At 41.5% G+C, this 14,665-nt stretch overlaps 1 protein-coding gene across 3 annotated transcripts in view; it reads right to left on the reverse strand.

Moving 5' to 3' along the window:
* zfyve26 (zinc finger, FYVE domain containing 26) overlaps window positions 1-5,088 on the reverse strand; it is a 104,338-nt gene extending 99,250 nt beyond the window's left edge. For all 3 annotated transcript variants that reach the window (XM_071382505.1, XM_071382504.1, XM_071382506.1), the window contains exon 1: window positions 4,999-5,088. The gene's annotated coding sequence lies outside the window, so the exon portion shown is untranslated. The remainder of the gene's footprint in view (window positions 1-4,998) is intronic.
* Between the last annotated feature and the right edge of the window lie 9,577 nt (window positions 5,089-14,665).

Below are 14,665 nucleotides of genomic sequence, written 5' to 3' on the forward strand. Positions count from 1 at the left end.
CATGTGAACCCTACTCCACAGTGGAGCCATGTGAACCCTACTCCACAGGAGAGCCATGTGGACCCTACTCCACAGGAGAGCCATGTGAACCCTACTCCACAGTGGAGCCATGTGAACCCTACTCCACAGGGGAGCCATGTGAACCCTACTCCACAGGAGAGCCATTTGAACCCTACTCCACAGGAGAGCCATGTGAACCCTACTCCACAGGAGAGCCATGTGAACCCTACTCCACAGGAGAGCCATGTGAACCCTACTCCACAGGAGAGCCATGTGAACCCTACTCCACAGGAGAGCCATGTGAACCCTACTCCACAGGGGAGCCTTGTGAACCCTACTCCACAGGAGAGCCATGTGAACCCTACTCCACAGGAGAGCCATGTGAACCCTACTCCACAGGAGAGCCATGTGAACCCTACTCTACAGGGGAGCCATGGGAACCCTACTCCACAGGAGAGCCATGGGAACCCTACTCCACAGGAGAGCCATGTGAACCCTACTCCACAGGAGAGCCATTTGAACCCTACTCCACAGGGGAGCCTTGTGAACCCTACTCCACAGTGGAGCCATGTGAACCCTACTCCACAGTGGAGCCATGTGAACCCTACTCCACAGTGGAGCCATGTGAACCCTACTCCACAGTGGAGCCATGTGAACCCGACTCCACAGTGGAGCCATGTGAACCCTACTCCACAGTGGAGCCATGTGAACCCTACTCCACAGTGGAGCCATGTGAACCCTACTCCACAGTGGAGCCATGTGAACCCTACTCCACAGGAGAGCCATGTGAACCCTACTCCACAGGAGAGCCATGTGAACCCTACTCCACAGGAGAGCCATGTGAACCCTACTCCACAGGAGAGCCATGTGAACCCTACTCCACAGTGGAGCCATGTGAACCCTACTCCACAGGAGAGCCATGTGAACCCTACTCCACAGTGGAGCCATGTAAACCCTACTCCACAGGAGAGCCATGTGAACCCTACTCCACAGGAGAGCCATGTGAACCCTACTCCACAGGAGAGCCATGTGAACCCTACTCCACAGTGGAGCCATGTGAACCCTACTCCACAGGGGAGCCATGTGAACCCTACTCCACAGTGGAGCCATGTGAACCCTACTCCACAGGAGAGCCATGTGAACCCTACTCCACAGTGGAGCCATGTGAACCCTACTCCACAGGGGAGCCATGTGAACCCTACTCCACAGGAGAGCCATGTGAACCCTACTCCACAGGGGAGCCATGTGAACCCTACTCCACAGGGGAGCCATGTGAACCCTACTCCACAGGAGAGCCATGTGAACCCTACTCCTTGGCCAGAGCGTCCAGTGTACGCTCTGAATGCTCCGAGAGTGAAACCCTCTGAATTTACAAATGCCCAGAGTGCACTCTGGCACTCCAGATTAAATTTACGAAATACACCCGTAGTATAAACCAGCCTTAACTCTTGAAATCTTTGGTTGTTTAATACACTACCGTACTCACTCTGTTTAGTACATGGCCTCTCATGTGAATCCTTAAAGAGATGGGTGGAGCTAAAGCTTAAGAGGATGTGAACAATGCTGAATGGGTTTAGACAAAGAAGAGCTCTCCAGTAGATGTCCCAAAACATTCAAGAGCAATTCTCTCAAAAGTGAGGTTACAAGTTGATCAAATTTCAAAGCAGAATTACTTTCCCATTGTTTCCTCAACTGTAGTGTGTGATATACCATTTTCTAGCTCTGAGTCTCTACTTTTATCCAATGTGAAAAACACAATTTAAAGTCTTGCTACATAAGACCAAACCGAGCGTGTCGGTCGCAAATATGCAGTTGTCACACAACACAAAGCCACAGATGTCTCAAGTTTTGAGGAAGCGTGCAGTTGGTATGCTGACTGCAGGAATGTCCACCAGAGCTGTTGGCAGAGAATGTTATGTTAATTTATCTACCATAACCCACCTCCCAATGTCGTTTTAGATCATTTGACAGTGCGTCCATCCGGCCTCACAACCACAGACCACGTGTATGGTGTCGTGTGGGCGAGCGGTTTGCTGACGTCAACGTTGTGAACAGAGTGCCCCATGGTGGTGGTGGGGTTATAGTATGGGCAGGCATACGCTACAGACAACGAACACAATTACATTTTATTGATGTCCATTTGAATACACAGAGATACCAATAAAACCATTTTCGTGCCATTCAGCCATCAGCAGACATGTCACCCGTTGAGCATGTTTGGGATGCTCTGGATTGATGTGTACGGACAGCTTGTTTTCAAGTTCCAGCCAATAACCAGCAAGTTGGCACGGCCATTGGAGAGGAGCGGGACAACGTTACACAATCAACAGCCTGATCAACTCCACACCTAGTGGATGCAAATGGTGGTCACCTCTGATTAGTGGCAGTCGGTATCATTTAAGATGAGGACAATAATTTTTTTTCTTCATGTACATGGCCTTATTTCTATTACAGCATAATGGATGACTGTCATTATTTATTCCATTCACCCAGTTCAATGTAACAGTGATAGGTTTAGGTTACTGTCATTCATATTCCATTCACCCAGTTCAATGTAACAGTGATAGGTTTAGGTTACTGTCATTCATATTCCATTCCCCCAGTTCAATGTAACAGTGATAGGTTTAGGCACTACCTGATTCTAGAATGTTCCCTGTACCCATCATGAGGTTGCTACAACCTAGACTATGAATGAAAGTTTACAACGTAGGTGCACACAGGTCGAGTTAACATTTTGAGGTGACAGACAGTGACACATGGACAGACAGTGACACATTCAATACCGCCTTGCACACTCTTTCCTGCATCCTTCTGATCTAGGGTGTAATCATTAGTCCAACAGTTGCAAACAAGAGTTTCTATTGAACAAACTCAGGTATGTTTATTTCATTTCATTCTGTTTCCTTCCGTTTAAGAAACATCTATCAACAGAATCGGCGGAATGAATACACCCCTGATCAAGTGTAAAAACACAGTTCACTTTCATAGCAGCCACGTTGTATTCTTTCTCACATCTATTCACTCTCTTCCTCTCACCTTTTCCCTTCACTTGTCAACTTCAATGCACACCAGATGTATGTGACCAGGCGAAAAATCCTTTCCAAGCCAAACCATATCATATCATAACCGCTACACACAGCCTACATGGTTGTCCCCATATTAGCTAAAGTAACATCATAGTCAACCTAGCTAATAGAACTAACACATTAACTCCCGGGTGGCGCAGTGGTCTAGAGCACTGCATCGCAGTGCTATGCTGCGCCACCAGAGTCTGGGTTCGCGCCCAGGCTCTGTCGCAGCCGGCCGCGACCGGGAGGTCCGTGGGGCGACGCACAATTGGCTTAGCGTCGTCCGGGTTAGGGAGGGTTTGGCCGGTAGGGATATCCTTGTCTCATCGCGCTCCAGCGACTCCTGTGGCGGGCCGGGCGCAGTGCGCGCTAACCGAGGGGGGCGGGTGCACGGTGTTTCCTCCGACACATTGGTGCGGCTGGCTTCCGGGTTGGAGGCGCGCTGTGTTAAGAAGCAGTGCGGCTTGGTTGGGTTGTGCTTCGGAGGACGCATGACTTTCGACCTTCGTCTCTCCCGAGCCCGTACGGGAGTTGTAGCGATGAGACAAGATAGTAATTACTAGCGATTGGATACCACGAAAATTGGGGAGAAAAGGGGATAAAATTTAATTTAAAAAAAATTAAAAAAATAAAAAATAAAAAAGAACTAACACATTAGTAAACCTGCTACAATCATGCAGTAACATTACAGTGTAAAGTCAGTAAGCAGTTTAGCACTTACACTGGCAGGCCCCAATGGCAATACATTTGTAAAAACCAAAAGCTTACTTTGTCTTGGAAGTGTTCCAGTGTTGTGTTGTTTAGTCATAGCCAGCTAGCTAACGCAGCATCCCTCTGTTTGAGCAGGTGTTTGAATACGCTAAACTAGCTAGCTGCATTTGCTAGCTAAGTGAAACTGAAAGTGAGGGGGAAATAATGACAATCTCTCTCTATCCCTCTCTTGCTTCTCCTTCATTTTGGAAGAAATTAATTTGTTCAAAACTGTTCAACTATTGTTTTTCTCTCTCTTTGAGTCAACTACTCACCACATTTTATGCACTGCAGTGCTAGCTAGCTGTAGCGAATGCTTTCAGTACTATATTAATTCTCTGATCCTTTGATTGGGTGGACAACATGTCAGTTCATGCTGCAAGAACTCTGATAGGTTGCTCCTTCCTCCGGAAGTTGTCATAATTACTGTGTAAGTCTATAGAAGGGGGTGAGAACCATGAGCCTCCTAGGTTTTGTACTGAAGTCAATGGACTCAGAGGAGGACGGAAGCTAGCTGTCCTCCGGCTACACCGTGGTGCTACCCTACAGAGTGCTGCTGAGGTTACTGTAGACTTTTAGTGCAAAAAAAAGTGTTTAATAAATTATTTGGTGACGTGAATATATTTAGTATAATTTTGTCTAAAAAGGTCAACTTTTTTAATGTTTTACAATTTTATTTTTTATAAAATTCACTAAGGAGGAGCCTCCAATGCACCTGATACTGACTGGTTTTCTGATCTGCGCGGCTACCTGTGACCAACATAGCATATCTGTATTCCCAGTCATGTGAATTCATGTGAATTCAAGTCATGTGAATTCATAGATTCCATGAATTTATTTCAATTGACTGATTCCCTTACATAAACTGTAACTCAGTAAAATCCTAGAAATGGTTGTATGTTGCGTAAATATTTTTGTTCAGTGTAGATGTTTTTACAAAAAGGTTCGTGCTTATTTGAGTGTTGTTAAAAGAAACGCGACCTATATCATCATGAGACAACATTACTGACATAGAAAAAGCATCATCGAAATAATAGCCAGCTAGCTAACGTTAGCTGTCAAAAGAAATGGCATTGGATTCATGAAAGACGTAAGTTAACCGACTAAATCAGAAACACATCATGCTGATTAGATCAAGAGCAACCAATGCATAATAAACAACTAACTTACATTGACTTACTTTTTATCGATGTGAATGTATTCCTTCTTATAATATTTCACTGTTATTTCTTCCCTCTTCCGAATTGTTATGCTAGGCGCACAGTGACCAAGCTAGAGAGCTATGTCATGTGACGAAATCAGCTGATTTTGCTTGCAGTTCAAAGGTTGAAAGAGCGCTTCGCGCAAGATAGGCTATACCACGGGTGTATTCATTACGTCGATTCTGTTTCAAAACGTTGCACCTGTTGCAAAACGTTCTGAATTGTTCCGAATTGTTTTGCCATTGTTGCAAATCATTTTTCAACAGAAACGAAAGTTTCTACTGGACAAATTCAGTTAGGTCCATCCACATTTCATTGCGTTTGCTCTGTTTGCTTCCGTTTGCTTCTTAAACGTTTAACGGTTTCCGTTGCAAGACGTAATGAATACACCCCAGGGATACTGGATATAATGACGAGATGCTTATGTCTCCGCTCTAACAATGGGATTCGTTGTCCACAGAGCGGGACAGCCGTCTGTCGAAGCTCCCGCCTATTCCTCTCTTTCGATTGGTGGATACATATCGGTATTTGAATACTGACTTGAATATTCAATGAGGGGTGTTGACGTCAACCGCCTGTGATTGAATGGAGAGTGATATGCTAACCTCATGAATATGCATAGCCTGTCTCGAATTTCAATAGGAACAATCGATGACGTCTACCGCCGGTGCTACGATACTGATGATCTGACGCCACATATGGTTTGTTTACTTTTCTACCGTTGTGGCTAGATGGAATAGGCCTAGAGCTCTATCTCGTGGTCACGTCGAGGATAACAGTTTTTTGACAACCTGACATCTCGATCATACCGACAGTGTCATTGCGTTTTATGTACACCAGAAGTACATTAATTTCCAATGGAACGCTGCGTTTGCCTTGCAGCATTGCGTTGGAGAGGAAGTTGCAGTGAGTTCTGTGTGGTGCATAACGTACTAGGGGGTTTACTATCCCCCTGCGCAAAATAGTACGCAGCCTTAAATGGATATGTGTGTAACAAAAGTTCAACATTCACCTTCTGCTACCATTTCTGTCAAGCCGAATACGTTTAGCATAAATTCGATAAATCCAACATATGCACCACACAGAACGCACTGGAACTACCTCTGCAACACAATGCTACAAGGAAAACGCAGCGTTCCATTGGAAATTAATGTACTTCTGGTGTACCAAAAGGCAAATGGCTCTGTTGGTGTGATCAAGGCGTCAAACTGTATGCTTGAAATGGTAGCAGGAGGTGAATGTTGAACTTTTGTTGTATGCATACCCAGATGATGCTGCGTACCATTTTGAGCAATAACTCTTATCAGTGTGATCGAGGCATAACCCTAACCCTTTTCATAATCTTAAACTCATTGTTCTAACCTGCCACATTAGTTCTCCTAACCTGCTGCATTAATTAATCTAACCTGCTGCATTAGTTCTCCTAACCTGCTGCATTAGTTATCCTAACCTGCTGCATTAGTTCTCCTAAACTGCCACATTAATTAATCTAACCTGCTGCATTAGTTCTCCTAACCTGCCACATTAATTCACCTCACCTGCTGCATTAGTTCTCCTAACCTGCTGCATTAGTTCTCCTAACCTGCTGCATTAGTTCTCCTAACCTGCTGCATTAGTTCTCCTAAACTGCTGCATTAGTTATCCTAACCTGCTGCATTAGTTCTCCTAAACTGCCACATTAATTAATCTAACCTGCTGCATTAGTTCTCCTAACCTGCCACATTAATTCACCTCACCTGCTGCATTAGTTCTCCTAACCTGCTGCATTAGTTCTCCTAACCTGCTGCATTAGTTCTCCTAACCTGCTGCATTAGTTCTCCTAAACTGCTGCATTAGTTATCCTAACCTGCTGCATTAGTTCTCCTAACCTGCCACATTAATTAATCTAACCTGCTGCATTAGTTAACTTACCTGCCACATTAATTAATCTAACCTGCTGCATTAGTTAACTTACCTGCCACATTAATTCATCTAACCTGCTGCATTAGTTCTCCTAACCTGCCACATTAAATCACCTGACCTGCTGCATTAGTTCTCCTAACCTGCCACATTAAATCACCTGACCTGCCATGTGAATTAACCTAACCTGTTATGTAAACAAACCTTCTGTGGCAACAAATCATTAGTATCACCACATCTGTATTCAATGGAGAGTGAGATACTTGCCTGAATATGTGTAGACCGTCTCGAATTTCAATAGGGACAACTCCGACATAAAGTGGTTTTTTTCTCAGTTGCCAGGATGTCACGTGCATCACACTTACTGTATATCAGTATAGTCTTACCACCCTAATCATTACGAAACTTCTATTAGATCGAATAAGCCTCATGTATCAAAATAGTCATTCATTTGATCCTGACACTCTTTCATTGCCCCCCATACAAAACTCCTCACGTGCTTAAAGAGCGACTGCCACTAAAAAGCAACTTTTCGTTTTTTTTGAAAATGGCCTCTGTGGCATCGATGAGTCAGAAACATTTATTCAAGTGTCAACATGGTCTAGAACGTGTAAATATGATAATTTTGGTCATAAAGTCAGTCTCATCCAAAACTGATATTTGTGAGATGATAGGAAAACATTTACATGGAATGAAAGATACCATAACCGTTTTCCTTGGGTTGGGTTTATTTTAATCTTTCCCACATGCTGGCAGCACAAGAGTAATCTTCAATTCGGAGATAAACTGAACAAGACCAGATCATGAAGCCTGGTCTCATAAAGTACCACAGTAGCAGTCATAATACCCATAAAACCTAGCGGTCAAGCAAGGAAATGGTTACAATCATTTTCCCACCATTCATTTTTTGGAAACACTTAAAAATAAGGGTTGTGTTTAGTGTCTAGGAAATGTTTACATATCATACTAAATGTGGGAACTCGTGTTTTACATACAGAATAAAACAAAATGTGCTGAGACCAGGTTGCTGGCCAGGATAAACGAAACTGTAGCATTGTGTGGGCTATTTATAGGCCATTTGTTTGTGAGAAAAAATGTGAGTGGGATAAAAACTGGTTTTATATTCAAACTTGGGCTAACCTAGACTTTTTCAATCCAAAATGATTAACTGGAAATGGAATCAATAAACACAATAGCTAACAGACTGAGTTAATGTTTTATTGAGACCTATAGTTGAATAGGGCAGGGCTACACGATTCAAACCTGCATACAGCAAGCTCAGCTTTTTATTGTCCAATCATATGTTGCTTTCTCTGTGTCTGTTTATAGGAAACCCCGCTAGTCCTTCTGTAAAATGTAATGAATATGAACAAGAACAAGATAGCTGCAGTTTGACAGGGTTTTCATCCTCCCCAAGACCAGGAGTTTTTACGGGAGTTTTATTAAAACCATGTGATATGACTAGAAAAACTCTGGTCCCATCATAGCCCATATTACATATTTTTACGACAGATTAATCACATGACCAGATCAGGAAAAACTACAGACTACAGAAATGTTATTTTTTTTTGCCACACCACTCTGGGACCTATGGTTTATCTCTAGTTTATCTAGGCTGTTTCCTACTGTAAAGTGCGTCCAATTAAATGAGAGACGTTTAAGGCCTATAGGCTACTCTGCCAGTATGAAACGATCACAGTCAGAAAAAGTGAGGAATTTATTCAGCAATGATCATGGTATCATTGGATTGCCTGGATTCCAACCACGTAATACAGTGACACATCTTGTACTTAGATGCAGTGTCTTAGACCACTGCGCCACTATTGCCTGCTTGCGATGCTATTAGAAACGATTAGAAACTGCACATGGTCGAACGTTTGCGGGAAGCTAAGCACGCACGCCAAGTTCCGTGTTTATAAACGACAACTTTGGCTTGAAAACTGACGCACGCATGTTTTGGGGTATATTTTGTACGTACGCAACGTTTCAAAATGAGTCCCCAGGTCACAGAACTGCTGGAGAAGATAGAGGACATGGTGGAACAATTGCAAGTCCAATTAATATGATGTAATAACTTACTGATTGAGTCAATGTTATCAATAAATCAATAATTATGTTTCCTGAACAACATGGCACTCCATATTACAACAGTTCAAGCGTTGCACAATTTTGTAGATAAAAGGTAATTTTTTTTTAATGTATTTGTTTTATTATGAACAATAGAGCAAATACAAAATCAGAAATATACAAACACGAGTACATAAACCTAACAGACAGGGGGGTATTACATATCGAGATACCATAAAACTTTTTGACAAATTGAAAATGTATGTAATGCTTTTGTGTTTTTACACAAAATAATATTTCAATTCTATCTTAAACAATGTGAAGAGGGGATTGTTCTCCGCCCACTTCATTTTATGGATAAAGAATCTTCCATGAAAAATAAACAAGTTAACAATGAAAGTTAAATCAGGGTCCATTTCATTTGGATCAAAATTAAACATTATATCAGTCTTTCAAATTAACATTAATAATAGTTTATTTTTAAAATAAAATCTAACTCACTCCAAAATCTTCTGACATAAGAACAGTCCCCAAAAAATCAAATCACATGTTATTGGTCACATACACATATTTAGCAAATGCTATTGCGGGTGTAGCGAAATGCTTGAGTCTCTGAGTCACAACCACAATCACAAAATACACATTTGTTAGCTATTTTGAATCTGTGTACAATAAAGGTCTTTAGAGGATATAATATATTAATGAGTTTGTATGATTCTTCTTTCACCTTATTAGATATACAATATTTGCCAGACAACAACGAGACTTTGTTCCAGTTCACTTGTCCTAGGGCCGCATCATTGACGTCACTAGACCAGGGCTTTTGGGCTTCAGCCCGGAATGATTTTGCCCTGCTGGGATGGTGTAAAACAAGCTAGGCTACACTGCATTACACATTGCAATGAATCCTCCAAACATGAGGCCCACACTTATTCCTCTCAAGCCAGAGGAAGTAGTCCTTTCTAAACATTACCTCTCAAAAAAAACAAAAGATGACACTTCTGATCTGCCCTCTGTGTATAAATTGTTAGACCCTTATATGTTCCCATCACTGAAGGGAATCATACAGGCCTCGCTGACCATCCCAGTTAGCAGCTGTGAGAGATCTGTCAGTGCATTAATACGTCTACATACCTGGTTTAGGAGCACAATGACCCGAGATAGAATGCATCATGACAATTGACAAAGATCTACATACTAACACGCTTGGGAAAGAGTGACGTCATAGACAGGTTTCCACCTACAGTTTCATTCTGTTTAATTTCTAATCTTTATGGATGGACTAACATCCTAGTACTGTGTAATATAACTCACAAACATTGTGCATATTTAGTTGGAGAAAGGATTGTATGCTGTTATGTACATGTGTGTAAAATTGTGACGTGTTGTTACTGCAGGGGTGTTGGAGGGGGTGTATTTGTTTTTGTGTAATTAATTAAGTAGAAATATTGTCCTGTAGCTAATTGGGAAAGGTTGACCTTGGAATCTGAGGCAGCAGGTAGCCTAGTGGTTAGAGCATTGAGCCCGTTATCCGAAAGTTTGCTAGATCGAACCCCTGAGCTGACAAGGTAAAAATAATAATCTGTCGTTCTGCCCCTGAACAAGGCAGTTAACTCACTGTTCCCCGGTAGGCCGTTATTGTAAATAAGAATTTGTTCTTAATTTACTTGCCTCGTTAAATAAAGGTTGAACAAAATTAATTATTACCAAATTATATTATAAAATCATGATTTTCAAGCGTGTTTGGTGCCTGCGTATGTACATATTATCTGCAAAATCAGCCAATTCAACCCACACACTCTACAGTTATAATACAAGCCTACTGCTAATGTGACTTTTCCAACATAATCCAAAGGATGGCAGCCTAAAATCCCAATCCTGCTATACTGCACGTAACTAGATTTTGCTTTAATGCGAAACATTAATTTGTGGTTTAGGCTGCAACCGTTTCGATTATTTTGGAACTACACGGTGCACGCAGCATGACTAGCTCACGTTAGTTAGCAGTAACGTCACCGACATCAACATGAGGCGTTTCTTTTAATGCCAATCAAATATTGGACATGGTTTTTGAAAAGATTACAACAAAATTATAAACTCCTTTTTCTAACAAATTACGATATAGTTATGCACTTGTAATTTGTACCTGCTAATATATTTATAAGCAATATTAATGACACCTTATTCCATGGGTTACCTGACCACAATCCATTGAATTCATATTAAGAAGTGTTCATTATTTGGTGTCAGGAAAGCACAGTACTTTCATTGAAGAAAGCAGTGAGATATGCAACATAGAGTTATGTTTTGGTTGTCAAACCAGTTCTGGAAGAACAAAGACTTGTTTTTGTATTTTATATATTTATTATACCAGACTGTATATCTATGTAGGGAAGACTTAAGTTTGTACATGAGGTTCCAAGTTAGAAGTATTAGTTTATGATGTTAATTCCTCCATATTAAGTTAAGTAATTTAGTATCAACCATTTTAGTTACTGACAGAGTGGACATCCAAGGCAACGGAGGTATAAACTAAACCAAAGATAGTATATTATGAAGACTAAAGCTGCTTCTCCAATAGAGATTCCGGATCACACTCGTAGGCGATGTCATGGCAACGTTGGTTAGGTAATGCCTAGAAACACGTCATCGGGTCTAACGGACGTCTCGCGTCGAACTGCGCATGTGCAAACCGACAAAATCAAAGGCACTCCTTCGATTATATAAAGTAGGTTTTTTTGACGAAAATGAAAACGTGTCAATTTGTCAATCTCACGAGTCTGGAGCAATACCAAATTCAACTACTTAAGACATTGGCTCGAATTTAGTTTATGCCTTCAGATTTCGAGAAAATTATAAATTAAGAGATAATTGTTCACTTCTCAAACCAAATGCCTGGCCTGTTTTGCAAGTGTTCCCGGATGTCGCACCTCTGGGTTTAGAAACTCTGTGCGTAAATGTTACATTCTGATACATACCGCTTTTTACTAGCTAGCCGACGAAGTTTTCTGAAATATTTCTCAAAAGATATAGGAAGTCTTTTTTTTGTCTCGAATTTCATTCAAACATAATGGAGGCCAAGGGATTTGCAGTAGTCCACCACCAGTAAAGGTACAGCGTTAGCTAGCCTTTCAGGTTAGGACAACTAACGTTAACTAGCTAGCTAACGCAGCTGCAAACCGCACTAGCCTAACCTAGCTTGCTAGCTAGCGAAAGAACAGGTAACTAGGTATATAGCAAATGTTAGCTGGATCTCCAAATACGATGTAGGCGTTTGCAGCCACTTAGCCAACTTATATTGGGCAAATGATAATAGCTAGTTATCAAGTTAGCTTGCTCACATCAGTTGTATGGTCCATGTATTCATTGATGCAAAATGGATGTTGTCGTTAAGCTAGAGGAAGATGAGAGGGAGCTATCCCAAACAATAATTTGGTCTGATTCGATTAATGCCTGGATAGATTACCCAAGTTCTCCATTGTCGAGAAACACAGTAACAGGTTCCCATGTGGGTTTACTGAAAGAGTGTACATATGTACCTACCATAAGTCCCCAAACAACAAGTCAAGGGCAGATTTTACGTATTTTTCCTGAAAAGACCGGAGCACATGATGGGGAGAACAGGGCTGTCAAAGTGGTTTATTTCTGTAAAGATCAAGATATCATCAGTACACCTGAAAGGCATTTGATCAAAGAGGAGTCATGGCGTGGAAACCCATCCAGTGATATTCTGACGGGACATATATCCACCCTCAGCGATTCTTTTGAAGCTCAAATCAACCCAACTTCACAGGAGTTTAGCCTAAACCAAAAACAGACCCGGACCAATAATGAATTGCCTGTAGACAATGTTAATATCCCAAGTCATAGTACTGCCATTCCTTCTGTACTAACCTCACCTGCAACAGAAAGCGGCTGTCATTTAGCTGTATCTACTAGGCTTATTCTTCCAGAATATTGTGAGCCAGTGAACTTCACCTCTGATGAAGACGAAGACTACAATGTCACTTTAAGACAAAGACTACAGTGCAAAAAAAGGGTAGATAAATATATACAGCAGTGTCGTGGCTGTTACTCAAGACCTAACCTAAGAAAGTTTGGGAAATGTTGGAAAGATCCATACGCCAAGTGCAAGGAAATAGGAATAGATTTCCACGTTGGATCTGGAGCGACGCAGAAACTTGATTTGCATTTAATGACAATTGGTGTCATGATTGAGGTGTCTGAATATGCTAAAGAGATTAATAGAGCTCACAAGCATGTTATCTTTGATATTCTAGAGTACAATTTTGATCTTGGTGTAGAAAATGAAAAACGATATCACTTTTCAAACAAGATAGAAAGAAAAATAAAATAAATGCTGAAAATGTACCCCAAGAGAACACCTGATTGGTTAACAGAAGTGTTTGAACTTCCTGATCCAAAGACAATGAAAGTATTGGAATACTCTCTTAAATGGGCACGGTCTCATTTGCATAACAGCGTGTCAGAAAATCCGACACCTTTTGACATCTGCATAAAGGAGGAGCCTGTTGTGGACCTGATAGCTCCTCTGCATGTGACGACTGAGAGCTTCTCTACTGAGACAGATGTAACACAATGTGCTGATGAGACCGCAATCCTTGACCCTGAAAATGGACCTAATGATATCTGCAAGAGGGATGAGTCAGATCTGGACATCATCCATCATGTCCAGACGGAGACTATCACCACTCAGATGGATCAATCCTTCATGATGCCCACAGTAGAAGAAGCATTGAGGGAACTCTACCCAATCTGTAAGGAAAAAGGACTTGACCTTGATGTGAAATCAAAATTTGGGAAAATTGAGAAACTTGACTTGCATCTATTGACCAGAGACGTAATGGTTGAATTGGCTGATTTTGCCTCAAAAGTGTGTGGAAATTGGAAGCAGATGGTCTGTGATGTTGTTGAGTATAATTTTGATCTGGATTTACAAAGTGGGAAAACTGAGCTGGCTGAAGATATCATGAATAGGTTAAGAGCAGTTTTACAGCGCAAGGCAGGTTTAAATGGTCAATGGAGATTTGAACTTGAAAAGGAAGCATTTTTCTTGAAAAAGTCACGCAAACGCAATAATCATACAGAGATGTCCAGTAACCAGGTAACTACAGCATCATTTGAGCCGAAATATCAAATGAAAGAAGTGTCGAAAAGGAGGAGATTGGATTTAATGAGAAAGAAAAAAGAAATGGACACGTGCGTAACCAGGGAGACGGAGGGAGGCCATTTTGAAGTCAGACCAGTAGAATCCCATTGTGTCAAGAAGGAGAGAATCTCTGAGGAGACTGACCTTGCACTTTGTACTGATGAAACAAAGCAAATTGTTGTTACCAACTTGGACCAATCAAATGTGACGTCTAACACCAAAAAAGGGGTCAAAGAGCGCTACTCACTCTGTGAGGAAATAGGGCTGGACCTTGATGTTGCATTTAAACCCTCTAAAAAGAAACTGGAATTTCAGTTACTGACAAACGGCGTAATATTTGAGGTGTATAAATATGCAAAAAGGGCAGCAGAGTCTAAGAAAGCAAAAGGATGGGGGTATATCCTCTATGATATTCTAGAATACAATTTTGATCTTAGTTTGCAAAATCAGAGACGCAATCAATTTCAATTACGTATTTCCCATAAAGTGCGAAGAGCGGTTCAGAAACA

This window comes from Salvelinus alpinus, chromosome 34, assembly GCF_045679555.1.
Source record: "Salvelinus alpinus chromosome 34, SLU_Salpinus.1, whole genome shotgun sequence".
Lineage (NCBI taxonomy): Eukaryota > Metazoa > Chordata > Actinopteri > Salmoniformes > Salmonidae > Salvelinus > Salvelinus alpinus.